The following is a 19,310-nucleotide window of genomic DNA, read 5'->3' on the forward strand; positions in this document are numbered from 1 at the left end:
TATATATCATATACACACACACTATGTATACATATATACACCCCTCCCCTATACAGTACAGATAATGGCCGGTATACACCGCCTCCTCCCTGCAGTGTCCACACATTACACAGGGTATATATTATATACACACACTATGTATACATATATACACCCCTCCCCTATACAGTACAGATAATGGCCGGTATACACCGCCTCCTCCCTGCAGTGTCCTCACATTACACAGGGTATATATTATATACACACTATGTATACATATATACACCCCTCCCCTATACAGTACAGATAATGGCCGGTATACACCGCCTCCTCCCCGCAGTGTCCTCACATTACACAGGGTATATATTATATACACACACACTATGTATACATATATACACCCCTCCCCCCATACAGTACAGATAATGGCCGGTATACACCGCCTCCTCCCCGCAGTGTCCTCACATTACACAGGGTATATATTATATACACACACTATGTATACATATATACACCCCTCCCCCCATACAGTACAGATAATGGCCGGTATACACCGCCTCCTCCCTGCAGTGTCCTCACATTACACAGGGTATATATTATATACACACACTATGTATACATATATACACCTCCCCCTATACAGTACAGATAATGGCCGGTATACACCGCCTCCTCCCTGCAGTGTCCTCACATTACACAGGGTATATATTATATACACACACTATGTATACATATATACACCCCTCCCCTATACAGTATAGATAATGTCCGGTATACACCGCCTCCTCCCTGCAGTGTCCGCACATTACACAGGGTATATATTATATACACACTATATATACATATATACACCCTTCCCCCTATACAGTACAGATAATGGCCGGTATACACCGCCTCCTCCCTGCAGTGTCTGCACATTACACAGGGTATATATTATATACACACACTATGTATACATATATACACCCCTCCCCTATACAGTACAGATAATGGCCGGTATACACCGCCTCCTCCCTGCAGTGTCCGCACATTACACAGGGTATATATTATATACACACTATGTATACATATATACACCCTCCCCTATACAGTACAGATAATGGCCGGTATACACCGCCTCCTCCCTGCAGTGTCTGCACATTACACAGGGTATATATTATATACACACACTATGTATACATATATACAACCCCCCCATACAGTACAGATAATGGCCGGTATACACCGCCTCCTCCCTGCAGTGTCCGCACATTACACAGGGTATATATTATATACACACACTATGTATACATATATACAACCCCCCCATACAGTACAGATAATGGCCGGTATACACCGCCTCCTCCCTGCAGTGTCCGCACATTACACAGGGTATATATTATATACACACTATGTATACATATATACACCCCTCCCCTATACAGTACAGATAATGGCCGGTATACACCGCCTCCTCCCTGCAGTGTCCGCACATTACACAGGGTATATATTATATACACACTATGTATACATATATACACCCTCCCCTATACAGTACAGATAATGGCCGGTATACACCGCCTCCTCCCTGCAGTGTCTGCACATTACACAGGGTATATATTATATACACACACTATGTATACATATATACAACCCCCCCATACAGTACAGATAATGGCCGGTATACACCGCCTCCTCCCTGCAGTGTCCGCACATTACACAGGGTATATATTATATACACACACTATGTATACATATATACAACCCCCCCATACAGTACAGATAATGGCCGGTATACACCGCCTCCTCCCTGCAGTGTCCTCACATTACACAGGGTATATATTATATACACACACTATGTATACATATATACACCCCTCCCCCTATACAGTACAGATAATGGCCGGTATACACCGCCTCTTCCCTGCAGTGTCCTCACATTACACAGGGTATATATTATATACACACACTATGTATACATATATACACCCTCCCCCCCTATACAGTACAGATAATGGCCGGTATACACCGCCTCCTCCCTGCAGTGTCCTCACATTACACAGGGTATATATTATATACATATATACACCCCTCCCCCCATACAGTACAGATAATGGCCGGTATACACCGCCTCCTCCCTGCAGTGTCCTCACATTACACAGGGTATATATTATATACACACACTATGTATACATATATACACCCCTCCCCTATACAGTACAGATAATGGCCGGTATACACCGCCTCCTCCCTGCAGTGTCCGCACATTACACAGGGTATATATTATATACACACTATGTATACATATATACACCCTTCCCCCTATACAGTACAGATAATGGCCGGTATACACCGCCTCCTCCCTGCAGTGTCCGCACATTACACAGGGTATATATTATATACACACACTATGTATACATATATACAACCCCCCCATACAGTACAGATAATGGCCGGTATACACCGCCTCCTCCCTGCAGTGTCCTCACATTACACAGGGTATATATTATATACACACTATGTATACATATATACACCCCTCCCCTATACAGTACAGATAATGGCCGGTATACACCGCCTCCTCCCTGCAGTGTCCACACATTACACAGGGTATATATTATATACAAACACTATGTATACATATATACACCCTCCCCTATACAGTACAGATAATGGCCGGTATACACCGCCTCCTCCCCGCAGTGTCCTCACATTACACAGGGTATATATTATATACACACACACTATGTATACATATATACACCCCTCCCCCCATACAGTACAGATAATGGCCGGTATACACCGCCTCCTCCCCGCAGTGTCCTCACATTACACAGGGTATATATTATATACACACACTATGTATACATATATACACCCCTCCCCCTATACAGTACAGATAATGGCCGGTATACACCGCCTCTTCCCTGCAGTGTCCTCACATTACACAGGGTATATATTATATACACACACTATGTATACATATATACACCCCTCCCCTATACAGTACAGATAATGGCCGGTATACACCGCCTCCTCCCTGCAGTGTCCTCACATTACACAGGGTATATATTATATACACACTATGTATACATATATACACCCCTCCCCTATACAGTACAGATAATGGCCGGTATACACCGCCTCCTCCCTGCAGTGTCCTCACATTACACAGGGTATATATTATATACACACACTATGTATACATATATACAACCCCCCTATACAGTACAGATAATGGCCGGTATACACCGCCTCCTCCCTGCAGTGTCCTCACATTACACAGGGTATATATTATATACACACACTATGTATACATATATACACCCTCCCCCCTATACAGTACAGATAATGGCCGGTATACACCGCCTCCTCCCTGCAGTGTCCGCACATTACACAGGGTATATATTATATACACACTATGTATACATATATACACCCTCCCCCCTATACAGTACAGATAATGGCCGGTATACACCGCCTCCTCCCTGCAGTGTCCTCACATTACACAGGGTATATATTATATACACACACTATGTATACATATATACACCCTTCCCCCTATACAGTACAGATAATGGCCGGTATACACCGCCTCCTCCCTGCAGTGTCTGCACATTACACAGGGTATATATTATATACACACACTATGTATACATATATACACCCTCCCCTATACAGTATAGATAATGGCCGGTATACACCGCCTCCTCCCTGCAGTGTCCTCACATTACACAGGGTATATATTATATACACACACTATGTATACATATATACACCCTCCCCTATACAGTACAGATAATGGCCGGTATACACCGCCTCCTCCCTGCAGTGTCCGCACATTACACAGGGTATATATTATATACACACTATGTATACATATATACACCCTTCCCCCTATACAGTACAGATAATGGCCGGTATACACCGCCTCCTCCCTGCAGTGTCCGCACATTACACAGGGTATATATTATATACACACACTATGTATACATATATACAACCCCCCCATACAGTACAGATAATGGCCGGTATACACCGCCTCCTCCCTGCAGTGTCCTCACATTACACAGGGTATATATTATATACACACACTATGTATACATATATACACCCCTCCCCCTATACAGTACAGATAATGGCCGGTATACACCGCCTCTTCCCTGCAGTGTCCTCACATTACACAGGGTATATATTATATACACACACTATGTATACATATATACACCCTCCCCCCCTATACAGTACAGATAATGGCCGGTATACACCGCCTCCTCCCTGCAGTGTCCTCACATTACACAGGGTATATATTATATACACACTATGTATACATATATACACCCCTCCCCTATACAGTACAGATAATGGCCGGTATACACCGCCTCCTCCCTGCAGTGTCCTCACATTACACAGGGTATATATTATATACACACTATGTATACATATATACACCCTTCCCCCTATACAGTACAGATAATGGCCGGTATACACCGCCTCCTCCCTGCAGTGTCCGCACATTACACAGGGTATATATTATATACACACACTATGTATACATATATACACCTCTACTATACAGTACAGATAATGGCCGGTATACACGGCCTCCTCCCTGCAGTGTCCGCACATTACACAGGGTATATATTATATACACACACTATGTATACATATATACACCCCTCCCCTATACAGTACAGATAATGGCCGGTATACACCGCCTCCTCCCTGCAGTGTCCGCACATTACACAGGGTATATATTATATACACACACTATGTATACATATATACACCCCTCCCCTATACAGTACAGATAATGGCCGGTATACACCGCCTCCTCCCTGCAGTGTCCTCACATTACACAGGGTATATATTATATACACACACTATGTATACATATATACACCGCTCCCCCTATACAGTACAGATAATGGCCGGTATACACCGCCTCCTCCCTGCAGTGTCCTCACATTACACAGGGTATATATTATATACACACACTATGTATACATATATACACCCCTCCCCCTATACAGTACAGATAATGGCCGGTATACACCGCCTCCTCCCTGCAGTGTCCGCACATTACACAGGGTATATATTATATACACACACTATGTATACATATATACACCCCTCCCCCTATACAGTACAGATAATGGCCGGTATACACCGCCTCCTCCCTGCAGTGTCCTCACATTACACAGGGTATATATTATATACACACAGTATGTATACATATATACACCCCTCCCCTATATCAGTACAGATAATGGCCGGTATACACCGCCTCCTCCCTGCAGTGTCCTCACATTACACAGGGTATATATTATATACACACACTATGTATACATATATACACCCCTCCCCCTATACAGTACAGATAATGGCCGGTATACACCGCCTCCTCCCTGCAGTGTCCGCACATTACACAGGGTATATATTATATACACACACTATGTATACATATATACACCCCTCCCCCTATACAGTACAGATAATGGCCGGTATACACCGCCTCTTCCCTGCAGTGTCCTCACATTACACAGGGTATATATTATATACACACAGTATGTATACATATATACACCCCTCCCCTATATCAGTACAGATAATGGCCGGTATACACCGCCTCCTCCCTGCAGTGTCCTCACATTACACAGGGTATATATTATATACACATACTATGTATACATATATACACCCTCCCCTATACAGTACAGATAATGGCCGGTATACACCGCCTCCTCCCTGCAGTGTCCTCACATTACACAGGGTATATATTATATACACACACTATGTATACATATATACACCCCTCCCCCTATACTGTACAGATAATGGCCGGTATACACCGCCTCCTCCCTGCAGTGTCCTCACATTACACAGGGTATATATTATATACACACACTATGTATACATATATACACCCCTCCCCCTATACTGTACAGATAATGGCCGGTATACACCGCCTCCTCCCTGCAGTGTCCGCACATTACACAGGGTATATATTACATACACACACTATGTATACATATATACACCCCTCCCCCTATACAGTACAGATAATGGCCGGTATACACCGCCTCCTCCCTGCAGTGTCCGCACATTACACAGGGTATATATTATATACACACACTATGTATACATATATACACCCCTCCCCCTATACAGTACAGATAATGGCCGGTATACACCGCCTCTTCCCTGCAGTGTCCTCACATTACACAGGGTATATATTATATACACACAGTATGTATACATATATACACCCCTCCCCTATATCAGTACAGATAATGGCCGGTATACACCGCCTCCTCCCTGCAGTGTCCGCACATTACACAGGGTATATATTATATACACACACTATGTATACATATATACACCTCCCCCTATACAGTACAGATAATGGCCGGTATACACCGCCTCCTCCCCGCAGTGTCCGCACATTACACAGGGTATATATTATATACACACTATGTATACATATATACACCCCTCCCCTATACAGTACAGATAATGGCCGGTATACACCGCCTCCTCCCCGCAGTGTCCGCACATTACACAGGGTATATATTATATACACACTATGTATACATATATACACCCCTCCCCTATACAGTACAGATAATGGCCGGTATACACCGCCTCCTCCCCGCACACACGCTGCACCATCTCTCCATGTAATCTCGCCCCCCCTCCCCCTGTCCCCCCCCGGGCCTCCTCTCCCAGAAAATGGCGCCGGTTCGGGGCTGTTCCCCAGGCCCCCGGCATTTCTCTCCGTACCTATTAAGTGTCCGGCGCACATGTCAGCAGCGGGGGAGCTCCTCGGTGAGGAGAAGCCGTCATCCTCACGCCGAGGGTGCGCCACCGGTGGCGGCTTTCCAACCCGTCCGACACAGGGCCCGCCAAGGAGAACCGGCGTCACGAAAGTTGCGCAGCGGCGCTGGCCGGATACATAGCTGAAAACGTAAGGGCTCTATTCACGACGACGATCAGCGCAAATGGCGTAGCTACGACGGCTACGTGACGGATCAAAGGACTGGGCCGTCGCCGCAGCGAAGGAGGCTGGAAGCTACGTCACGCTGGCGGCGTAAAGGTGCCGATTCACGAACGCGCTCGCCCTGTTTGCGGAAGTGACGTCATGCGCAGCAGGAGCGTGGTGATGCAATTGAATGCAATTCCAGGCGCTGCGTATACGCTAATTGCGTAAATTGTACAAGCGGCCAGCTACGCAACTAGCGCAAATATCCTCCCCATCTTTATGCCAAGTGTAGAAAGGGTTGTTGTTTTTTTAATAAGTTTTAATAATATTGCTGGGAGCAAGTATTTTACCCTCATTATCCAGTGTTTATAAAGAATAGTATTAGTCATACATTTGTCGGCACAATGATTTGACCATACGAGAGACATTCTGCCAACCGCCATGTAATTTGTATGTAAAAACAAGAAACATTGCAATAATAATAATAATAATAATCTTTTATTTTTATATAGTGCTAACATATTCCGCAGCGCTTTACAGTTTTGCACACATTATCAATCTACCTCTTACTAAAAAATGCTCATTGCTGCCATCATAGAAGATTTTATATTCTCTAGTAGTCTACAGCTTGTTGCCACGGTTACAGACTACCATAGATCTAAAGATGGCTGGATCCCACCAGTCTTTGACCCTGCAGAGTAAGCCTGGAAAGGCGCATTTGGCCATAGAGCGAACTGTCACTCATCAGGAGTGTTCTGCCCCCATGTAAGCAGGGAGATAGAGAGATGATGCTCTCCTGAAAACAACCCCTGTAAGGACACCGGTGGCCAAGTATATGATCCGTGGGGACGGGAAGAGGTGACCAAACAAGTGCACTGCCGGGAGACATCTTGTCTTTGAAGACCTTAAGGGCTTCAACCCTCGTCCAGCCGTCTGGGCCAAAGCCAAGAGCAAATGTCTGCATGGCTGCGTCCACACAGGATGGAAATGCCGGGGGGTTTACAGTCTAAAAATCTGCATTGTATTTCAGTGGCAGCAAAGTGCATGAGAATTGGGAAAAGGTCGTCCCCCAGTTAACAGATTTCAGTCCCCGGCATATGAATTCATGTTGGGAATTGGTGCAGATAGTACGGTAATAATAAAAAGGTTAAAAAAAATTTTTTTAAAAAAAAACATTTCCATGGCAACACTTCCCAGGCGGTGACAAGTTGTGTAAACACAGACTTCTGCAGCCAATCACAAAACCTCGTTACAGGAGAACAACCAGGAAAGCGTTGCCATGGAGAAGACTGTGCTGCTTCCCAACCAACCACGAACATACAACTGTTCTAAGAGGTTTTCCAATTCCAACATCCATTTTATTTAATTTTTAATACGTTTTTTTTTGGGGGTCGAATTCTTATCAGTCTCATTGCTGTTCCAGACTGGCATTTCTGGCTCTCAGGACTACAAATCCCACCAAGCCCAGGGCTGGCTTCTCAGCTACAGCCATGCCACAAGTTTTACTTTATCCCACTAGTTCCTTTGTATCAGGCTCTAGTCCCATACAGTGAGCAGAGGACAAGGCGTGGAATTGGAAACCATCACCGGCGCTAGGAAAAGATATGTCACCAGCACCATAGCGTGATTACAATTGATCTCTTTGTGCATGTAGAAAGCCAAAATAAAACAATTATATCGGCTCTGGACTACCCCTTTAAATACTAAGTGCCCCCCAATCAAGGGCTCAACAATCCCAGATGCACAGGAGGGACAGCATACCAATAACTTTTAACACAGAGCACAGACCCCCCCCATCACACAGACCACCCCCCCATCACACAGACCTCCCCCCCCATCACACAGACCTCCCCCCCATCACACAGACCGACCCCCATCACACAGACGACCCCCCATCACACAGACCCCTCCCCCATCACACAGACCCCTCCCCCATCACACAGACCCCTCCCCCATCACACAGACCCCCCCATCACACAGACCTCCCCCCATCACACAGACGACCCCCCATCACACAGACCCCTCCCCCATCACACAGACCCCCCCATCACACAGACGACCCCCCATCACACAGACGACCCCCCCCATCACACAGACGACCCCCCCCATCACACAGACGACCTCCCCCCATCACACAGACCTCCCCCCAATCACACAGACCTCCCCCCAATCACACAGACCTCCCCCCAATCACACAGACCTCCCCCCAATCACACAGACCCTCCCCCCCATCACACAGACCCTCCCCCCCATCACACAGACCTCCCCCCATCACACAGACCTCCCCCCCATCACACAGACCTCCCCCCATCACACAGACCCCTCCCCCATCACACAGACCCCTCCCCCCATCACACAGACCCCCCCATCACACAGACGACCCCCCCCATCACACAGACCTCCCCCCATCACACAGACCTCCCCCCATCACACAGACCTCCCCCCATCACACAGACCTCCCCCCATCACACAGACCTCCCCCCATCACACAGACCTCCCCCCATCACACAGACCTCCCCCCATCACACAGACCTCCCCCCCATCACACAGACCTCCCCCCATCACACAGACCTCCCCCCATCACACAGACCTCCCCCCAATCACACAGACCTCCCCCCCATCACACAGACCTCCCCCCCATCACACAGACCTCCCCCCCATCACACAGACCTCCCCCCATCACACAGACCTCCCCCCATCACACAGACCTCCCCCCAATCACACAGACCTCCCCCCCATCACATAGACCTCCCCCCCATCACACAGACCTCCCCCCCATCACACAGACAACCCCCATCACACAGACAGGAGCTGCAGGATGTGGACCCCTCACAGCTTTAAGGTCTACACTGGCTCTGCCACCACATTCCAGGACATAAGTTGCATGTTAGACCTGACAGGGCTGATGTACTTACTGTGTAATCCTGTTGACAACGTTTTCTTGCATGATGTCTACGTCCAATGTCAAATTTATATTGTTAGCCATAGGGGAAAGAAAAGAAAAACTAAATACTTCTGCCCAAAAATGACATAGGTATTCAAGGAGTAATCATCCTTCGGGTTAGCCAATGACCGCTTGCAGCTTCCAGGGCACAGTTGATCCTTCTTCAGGCAGGTTTCCAAAGGAATGACAGAGAGGACAACATTAAAGGTACCTTCACACATAACGATATTGTTAACGATATCGTTGCTTTTTGTGATGTAGCAACGATATCGTTAATAAAATCGTTATGTGTGACAGCGACCAACGATCAGGCCCCTGCTGGGAGATCGTTGGTCGCTGAATAAAGTCCAGAACTTTATTTCGTCGCTGGATCTCCCGTGGACATCGCTGGATCGGCGTGTGTGACACCGATCCAGCGATGTCTTCACTGGTAACCAGGGTAAACATCGGGTAACTAAGCGCAGGACCGCGCTTAGTAACCCGATGTTTACCCTGGTTACCATCCTAAAAGTAAAAAAAACAAACACTACATACTTACCTACCACTGTCTGTCCTCCAGCGCTGTGCTCTGCTCTCCTCCTGTACTGGCTGTGAGCGTCGGTCAGCCGGAAAGCAGAGCGGTGACGTCACCGCTCTGCTTTCCGGCCGCTGTGCTCACACAGACAGTACAGGAGGAGAGCAGAGCACAGCGCTGGAGGACAGACGGCTGTAGGTAAGTATGTAGTGTTTGTTTTTTTTACTTTTAGGATGGTAACCAGGGTAAACATCGGGTTACTAAGCGCGGCCCTGCGCTTAGTTACCCGATGTTTACCCTGGTTACCGGCATCGTTGGTCGCTGGAGAGCGGTTTGTGTGACAGCTCTCCAGCGACCAAACAGCGACGCTGCAGCGATCCGGATCGTTGTCGGTATCGCTGCAGCGTCGCTTAATGTGAAGGGGCCTTAAGAGACATAACAGGAGATTTATATACAGGGGGCCTCCTGGGGGAGGTGTGAACTGTGTCCCTGTAAGGACAGGTGTTACATTGGGTCCCATTGTCTAAGAATTTTACATACATCCTTAGATTTTCCTCTGTCATCAGTAAACAGATCTTTCAGTATTGAGACATTTAAATCTGTTTGATTCCTTGGTTTATCTTTGAAAGGCATCTCCCCATCACCAATGTCCCATTGTATGTCCTCTTAGGTGTTGTCCTCTGTCTCTGCCATTCATTTGTAAACCAGCCTGATGGAGCCGCTGTGCCCTGAAAGATGCTAATGTCATTCTGCTGGCTAGTCAATAAATGTGTCACTCCTAGCATATGTCTGCCATTTTGTGGACTACAATTACTTACAATCAACCGGCCTAATTGTCAAAACTATTCATTTTAATTTGATGATTTTAAAGCCATTTTGACACAGATTGGTTTAAGTCCATCTGTCTCATCAGGTCCAAGAGATCAATGTAATGTACGCAGTTTATATTGAGATGTTGGTAAATCTGATTTGACAATTGCTTTTTGAAAGGAGAAAACGTGCAACTTTACAATGTTTCCAGATGATTAGGGTATGTGCACACAATGCGGATTTGCTGCGGATCCGCAGAGGATTTTTCCACGCAGAAACGCTGCAGATCCGCACTGTGATGTACAGTACAATGTTAGTCAATGGGAAAAAAAAAAGCTGTGCGGAAAAATCAGTGCGGAATTGCTGCGGATTTCAAAGAAGTGCATGTCACTTCTTTTGTGCGGATCTGCAGCGTTTCTGCACCCCTGCATGTTAACATTCCGCAGTGGCAAAAAAACGCAGAAAATCCGCATAAAAACCACACAAAGTCCGCATAAAAACCGCAGTTGCGGATTCTGCCAGGAGATGCGGATTTTGTGCAGAAAATTCTGCACCTCTTTTCTTACGTGTGCACATAGCCTTCTGGTGTACAGTGCTGCACTTCACATGTCACCAGATGCTGCAAAATTGTGTCTAAGGCCCCTTTCACACCATCAGTCTTAATCAGGCGAATTTTGAAAAAAAACGGATCCAGCAAATGTTGCCTCTGGATCCTTTTTTTTTCTCATAGACTTGTATTAGCGATGGATGGTCTGACATTTCTGACATTTCATCCGTCATGGATCCGTCGAAAATTGTTTATCCAGCGGCCGGAGAAACCGGACAAAGTAACTTTGCGTCCGTCGAAAAAACCGGACAGCGACGGATCCGTCGCCGTCTGTCGGTTGCTTGAATGGAAGCCTATGGCGCCGGATCTGTCAAATGACAGAATTCGGCAACAGATTCAGGTTTTGGTTTTTTTTTACTGAGCATGCTCCAATTTTTATTTTTTTTTTATCCAATGAGCTGGATCAGCTAGTCGGATCCGGTGAAAAAAAACCCGAATCTGTTGCGTCAGTTTTTCACAATCTGCGACAGATATGTTTTATTCAACATTTGAAGGATTGTGACTGATGACAAAAAACTGACGTGTGAAAGCAGCCTATGGCATTCCCTGAATTCAGGCCTCCACACAGACTTATATAGCGTGATCTACAGGATCCAATTCAAAAAATAAAATTCTCTAAGCTGCACTTCCGGAGGAAAATTACAAACATTCATCAAGACAAGTAGAAAGCCGCAATATTAGGCGATGACATGGCTCAGCCCAACACCACAGAACCCAGGACGCACAGGAAGCGACACCCTGAAGTGATTTTCTGTGGTCTGAGAGTTCCGCAAGAAACTGAGTGTCTGACATTGAAGTCTACAGGACAGACACCGAGCTTCCCACCACAACCGCCACCATGAGGACATGTGCCGACGATCAGGATTTGATGCTGCGGATTTATGCCGCATCACAACCGCAGCGGCCAGCTGTGACAGCACAGTGGGTAGGATTTGAAGAAATCTCATGCCCGCTATGCGCCCACAGATGCCTACGGATCACCGGCGGAGAGGGACATCTTTCCAGACCGCAGCATGTCAATTTCTCTTGCGGACACGCTAGTCTCGGCTAGAGAAATGACATCAATTGAATGCTGTAAATCCGCATGGTTCAGTGATCACATGAGGATTTACCTGCGTTCAATATGAGGCTGCACTTTGGACCCAAAGAAGAAACACTGCATCCAAAGTGCTGCGAGTTTCAGATCGTGGACTCCCAGCCTAAGCCTCTCTGCACAGGACGACATTCAACGTCAGAAACTGACTGCGCAAAACCATTTTATTCAAAAAGTATGCTCCAAGGCCACCCCCACCCAAAGAAAAGTGCTGGCGACTGAGCGTCTTCCTCCTGTGCAGCTTGATGTCCATCCAGTTGTGTAATCCGTCTCTAGAGATGGATCACACAAAGTTAGGAGCTGGGATTTCTTGGCCCATGACTGATATCCTGGGATGGGTGTTACCCGTAGTTTTCTAGGCTATTCTATGGTGCTGTGCACATGTCCAATTTTTATTCCTCGGACTGAGTAGTCTACTACGGGGAAAAAAACATGAGACTAGTCCGATTGTAATTAGAGGGGCACTGAGGGAGGCATGACCCTGATTATGAGGACATGTATTGGGCATCTGAGGACCACCTGGCAGATCGGACAGGAAATACATCATTTATTGGTTACATATCGTATGACAGATGCAAGGCATGAAGGTGCGGCAGCAGTGGGACCACAAGGCACAGCTGTGTGTTACAAGAAGACACACCGGACCAGGAGCCTTCCCAATAATGACAGGGGTAAGAGCCATCAACGTAGAAATGGCTCCTGTCAGGACGTATATATTATCTCAGAGACAATCAGGCTGAGAAGATGGGAGCAAAAAAAAGTCTGTCTGCTCCATTCTGTCAGTCCCTGAAAAATAGACTACACTCAGGCAACAGGTTTCTGCTAATAACCAAGAAAAATTATCTTTCACAATTGGTGCAGAATCCAACCAGAGGAGCAGCACTTTTAGACCTAATACTATCTAATAGACCTGACAGAATAACAAATCTGCAGGTGGTTGGGCATTTAGGAAATAGCGACCACAATATTGTGCAGTTTCACCTGTCTTTCACTAGGGGGACTTGTCAGGGAGTCACAAAAACATTGAACTTTAGGAAGGCAAAGTTTGAACAGCTTAGAGATGCCCTTAATCTGGTAGACTGGGACAATATCCTCAGAAATGAGAATACAGATAATAAATGGGAAATGTTTAAGAACATCCTAAATAGGCAGTGTAAGCGGTTTATACCTTGTGGGAATAAAAGGACTAGAAATAGGAAAAACCCAATGTGGCTAAACAAAGAAGTAAGACAGGCAATTAACAGTAAAAAGAAAGCATTTGCACTACTAAAGCAGGATGGCACCATTGAAGCTCTAAAAAACTATAGGGAGAAAAATACTTTATCTAAAAAACTAATTAAAGCTGCCAAAAAGGAAACAGAGAAGCACATTGCTAAGGAGAGTAAAACTAATCCCAAACTGTTCTTCAACTATATCAATAGTAAAAGAATAAAAACTGAAAATGTAGGCCCCTTAAAAAATAGTGAGGAAAGAATGGTTGTAGATGACGAGGAAAAAGCTAACATATTAAACACCTTCTTCTCCACGGTATTCACGGTGGAAAATGAAATGCTAGGTGAAATCCCAAGAAACAATGAAAACCCTATATTAAGGGTCACCAATCTAACCCAAGAAGAGGTTCGAAACCGGCTAAATAAGATTAAAATAGATAAATCTCCGGGTCCGGATGGCATACACCCACGAGTACTAAGAGAACTAAGTAATGTAATAGATAAACCATTATTTCTTATTTTTAGTGACTCTATAGCGACAGGGTCTGTTCCGCAGGACTGGCGCATAGCAAATGTGGTGCCAATATTCAAAAAGGGCTCTAAAAGTGAACCTGGAAATTATAGGCCAGTAAGTCTAACCTCTATTGTTGGTAAAATATTTGAAGGGTTTCTGAGGGATGTTATTCTGGATTATCTCAATGAGAATAACTGTTTAACTCCATATCAGCATGGGTTTATGAGAAATCGCTCCTGTCAAACCAATCTAATCAGTTTTTATGAAGAGGTAAGCTATAGACTGGACCACGGTGAGTCATTGGACGTGGTATATCTCGATTTTTCCAAAGCGTTTGATACCGTGCCGCACAAGAGGTTGGTACACAAAATGAGAATGCTTGGTCTGGGGGAAAATGTGTGTAAATGGGTTAGTAACTGGCTTAGTGATAGAAAGCAGAGGGTGGTTATAAATGGTATAGTCTCTATCTGGGTCGCTGTGACCAGTGGGGTACCGCAGGGGTCAGTATTGGGACCTGTTCTCTTCAACATATTCATTAATGATCTGGTAGAAGGTTTACACAGTAAAATATCGATATTTGCAGATGATACAAAACTATGTAAAGCAGTTAATACAAGAGAAGATAGTATTCTGCTACAGATGGATCTGGATAAGTTGGAAACTTGGGCTGAAAGGTGGCAGATGAGGTTTAACAATGATAAATGTAAGGTTATACACATGGGAAGAGGGAATCAATATCACCATTACACACTGAACGGGAAACCACTGGGTAAATCTGACAGGGAGAAGGACTTGGGGATCCTAGTTAATGATAAACTTACCTGGAGCAGCCAGTGCCAGGCAGCAGCTGCCAAGGCAAACAGGATCATGGGGTGCATTAAAAGAGGTCTGGATACACATGATGAGAGCATTATACTGCCTCTGTACAAATCCCTAGTTAGACCGCACATGGAGTACTGTGTCCAGTTTTGGGCACCGGTGCTCAGGAAGGATATAATGGAACTAGAGAGAGTACAAAGGAGGGCAACAAAATTAATAAAGGGGATGGGAGAACTACAATACCCAGATAGATTAGCGAAATTAGGATTATTTAGTCTAGAAAAAAGACGACTGAGGGGCGATCTAATAACCATGTATAAGTATATAAGGGGACAATACAAATATCTCGCTGAGGATCTGTTTATACCAAGGAAGGTGACGGGCACAAGGGGGCATTCTTTGCGTCTGGAGGAGAGAAGGTTTTTCCACCAACATAGAAGAGGATTCTTTACTGTTAGGGCAGTGAGAATCTGGAATTGCTTGCCTGAGGAGGTGGTGATGGCGAACTCAGTCGAGGGGTTCAAGAGAGGCCTGGATGTCTTCCTGGAGCAGAACAATATTGTATCATACAATTATTAGGTTCTGTAGAAGGACGTAGATCTGGGTATTTATTATGATGGAATATAGGCTGAACTGGATGGACAAATGTCTTTTTTCGGCCTTACTAACTATGTTACTATGTTACTATGTTACTCAGATGCCATCCGAGGGCAGCCCAATGTTTCCCACGGACTCCCAGACTTGCAGAGTGCAATCCGAATAGCTGTAGCAGATCAAACTCTGGCATGCAGCAATTTTTATTTTTTTTTCCCCTGGACCAGCTGTCAGAGGAAGAAAATCGGACATGTGCATGGCCCCGTAGAACAATGGTCTGAGAGTGATCCGTTGTTTTGTTGGATCGCAATCAGACCGATTATTCGGTCATCTGCACGAGCCTTTAGGATGGAAATCGGATGTCGGGCGACAAGAGAATCTCCACACTTTACACATGCAGCCTCCTGAAACAGAAGACCCCCTCACCTAGAAGAGCTTACAATCTATTCTGACTGACCCGCTATCGCCACAATCCAGGACACTATGGTGGGAGACGCGGGTTACTACAGAAAGCATTGTAGGGCACTGGAAGGAGTTGGGAGCTCGCGCCAATACTTAAGAGTTGCTATTTCTGCTTTTCAGCCTCTGATGTGGAGATCATAGTGATAAAAAGGTCTAAAGGTACCTTCACACATAACAGTATCGTTAACGATATCGTTGTGACGTAGCAACGATCCCGCTAACGATCTCCTTATGTGTGACAGCGACCAACGATCAGGCCCCTGCTGGGAGATCGTTGGTCGTGGGGAATGATTGGGACCTTTTTTTGGTCACTGATCACCCGCTGTCATCGCTGGATCAACGTGTGTGACGCCGATCCAGCGATGTGTTCACTTGTAACCAGGGTAAATATCGGGTTACTAAGTGCAGGGCCGCGCTTAGTAACCCGATATTTAGCTCTGCTTTACGGCCGGCGGCACTGACAGTCAGTGCAGGGAGGGAAGCTGACGTCGGGGGACGTGACAGACACCGGAATGTAAGTACCGTATGTAGTGTTTTTTTTTTTTAACTTTTACAATGGTAACCAGGGTAAATATCGGGTTACTAAGCGCGGCCCTGCGCTTAGTAACCCGATGTTTACCCTGGCTACCCGGGGACTTCGGCATCGTTGGTCGCTGGAGAGCTGTCTGTGTGACAGCTCCCCAGCGACCACACAACGACTTATCAACGATCACGGCCAGGTCGTATCGCTGGTCGTGATCGTTGGTAAGTCGTTTAGTGTAAAGGTACCTTAAGGCTAAGTACCCATGTTGCAGATTTGTGTGCAGATTTCTCTGCACCGTTTTTTGAAAAATCCGCAGGTAAAACGCATTGCGGATTTACCGCAGACTTCCTGCGTTTTTTGTGCGGATTTCACCTGCGGTTTTACACCTGCGGATTCCTATAATGGAGCAGGTGTAAAACGCTGCGAAAGAATTGACATGCTGCGGAAAATAAACTGCAGCTTTTCCGCAGCATGGGCACTGCAGATTTGGTTTTCCATAAGTTTACATGGTACTGTACACCGGATGGAAAACTGCTGTGAATCCGCAGCAAAATCCGCAACATGTGCGCATACCCTAAAGGTTCTTAGAAGGAATCTAGCAGATGTGTAAGTCACCTAAGCACAGAGGGTTCGCCTTCAGTCACCCACACATATGCGACTCTTTAAAATGTTTTTTTCCTCTTTGCAGCATTTCAGTATGTAAAAATAAAACTAATCAATTTTTCCAAGCTTTTTTTTTTGCTTTGTGTCCACATGTGTTCTTTAAATGTTATTTTTACTATAGAGAGGTCTATGGAAACGCACATGAAAAAAAATATGCCTAGAGAAAGCTGCCTTAGAGGGGGAAAAAAAAACCACCACGAGCTAGACATGTTAGAAGGCGACCTTCGGGTCGGTCACATGACCGTTGTCTCCACATCCGATAAAAACGTTCCGATTATTCAGATCAGAGCGGCATCAGTTTTTCTCTGACGTGGAGGTAAAAAAAAAAACAGTTTCTCCACATTCTCCTGTCAGTCCGTAAAGATCGGACTGCACTCAGATGTCATCTGAGAACGTTTTTAGGTTTTTTTTTGGTTTTTTTTTCACTGACTTTGCATTGCCAGTTTTGATTTGACAATCATATCAAAATCAGACATGTCTCCAATTATCGCTGCAGACCACTCAGTCTGAGGGGGGAAAAAAAAAAATATCGGACAAGTGGACAGCCCTATAGAATATCATAGGTGCAAGTGCTATCCATAAATACCATGGGTGAAAAGTTTTGTTTTCTAGCAATCCGGGCTGTGGAGTCAGTGATGATGTATGTACAGCACTGCAGAAAATCATAGCGCTGTATAAGTAAAGCATAATAAATAATTATTGTTCCAGCAAATGGGGATAAAGTCCCCTCGATTTGGTATTTGACCAATGTCATCCGGAAGTGCGGGCAGAAACCACAACCACAGAAGCGGCCATTATTCTGCAGCCGCAGTGTTTGGAGAGAGAAAAGCAGAACCGCACTTAGGAAATGATGAGAGGAGGCTTCACCACATGTTACTGGTATAGAAATGAAAGCAAAACCACCAGGACTCGTCATTATCCCTCAGTCTATCATTTTTTTTCTAAAGTATTGGCTCTGGGAATGATAGTGCTGAAGTCTGTCCGTCCTATGGCCACATGACAAAATGATCACAGGGACCCTGAGTGATTAGGATGTGGATATACAGGCATGCAGCAACCCAGAAGCACAATGTCCCCATGACTGACGGTGATGCTGCAATCAGTCCTGCTAATTACAGATTACAGGGAGAATGAAGCAAAAGTGAAAGTAAATGACACACAGCAGACACAGGAGCCGCCTGCTACTGCTGACACACAGCTACTAGTGATGAGCGAGTGTACTCCTTGCTCAGGTTTTCTCCGAGTATTTGTTAGTGCTCGGAGATTTAGGTTTTGCCCACGCAGCTGCATGATTTGTGACCGCTAGACAGCCTGAATACATGTGGGGATTCCCTATCAACCAGGCAACCCCCCACATGTACTCAGGCTGGCTAGCCGCCGTAAATCACGCAGCTGTGTCAACAAAAATAAAGTCTCCAAACACTCACAAATACTCAGAGACCACCCGAGCAACATCCCGAGTATACTCGGTCACTAGTAGCTGCTCCGAACCACAGCCATGAAGAATCCAGAAAACTGATGCATGTACGTCAGCCGCATGTTAAAAAAAAAATATATACATTTTAGGATTTTTTTTTACGTTACATTAATTTATTTTGGTCTGAAAATAATGTTAG

At 45.6% G+C, this 19,310-nt stretch overlaps 1 protein-coding gene across 4 annotated transcripts in view; it reads right to left on the minus strand.

Annotated features, from left to right (window-relative positions):
* BRD4 (bromodomain containing 4) overlaps window positions 1–19,310 on the minus strand; it is a 71,574-nt gene that overhangs the window by 42,647 nt on the left and 9,617 nt on the right. The window lies entirely within an intron of this gene.

This window comes from Ranitomeya imitator, chromosome 4 (assembly GCF_032444005.1).
Source record: "Ranitomeya imitator isolate aRanImi1 chromosome 4, aRanImi1.pri, whole genome shotgun sequence".
Lineage (NCBI taxonomy): Eukaryota > Metazoa > Chordata > Amphibia > Anura > Dendrobatidae > Ranitomeya > Ranitomeya imitator.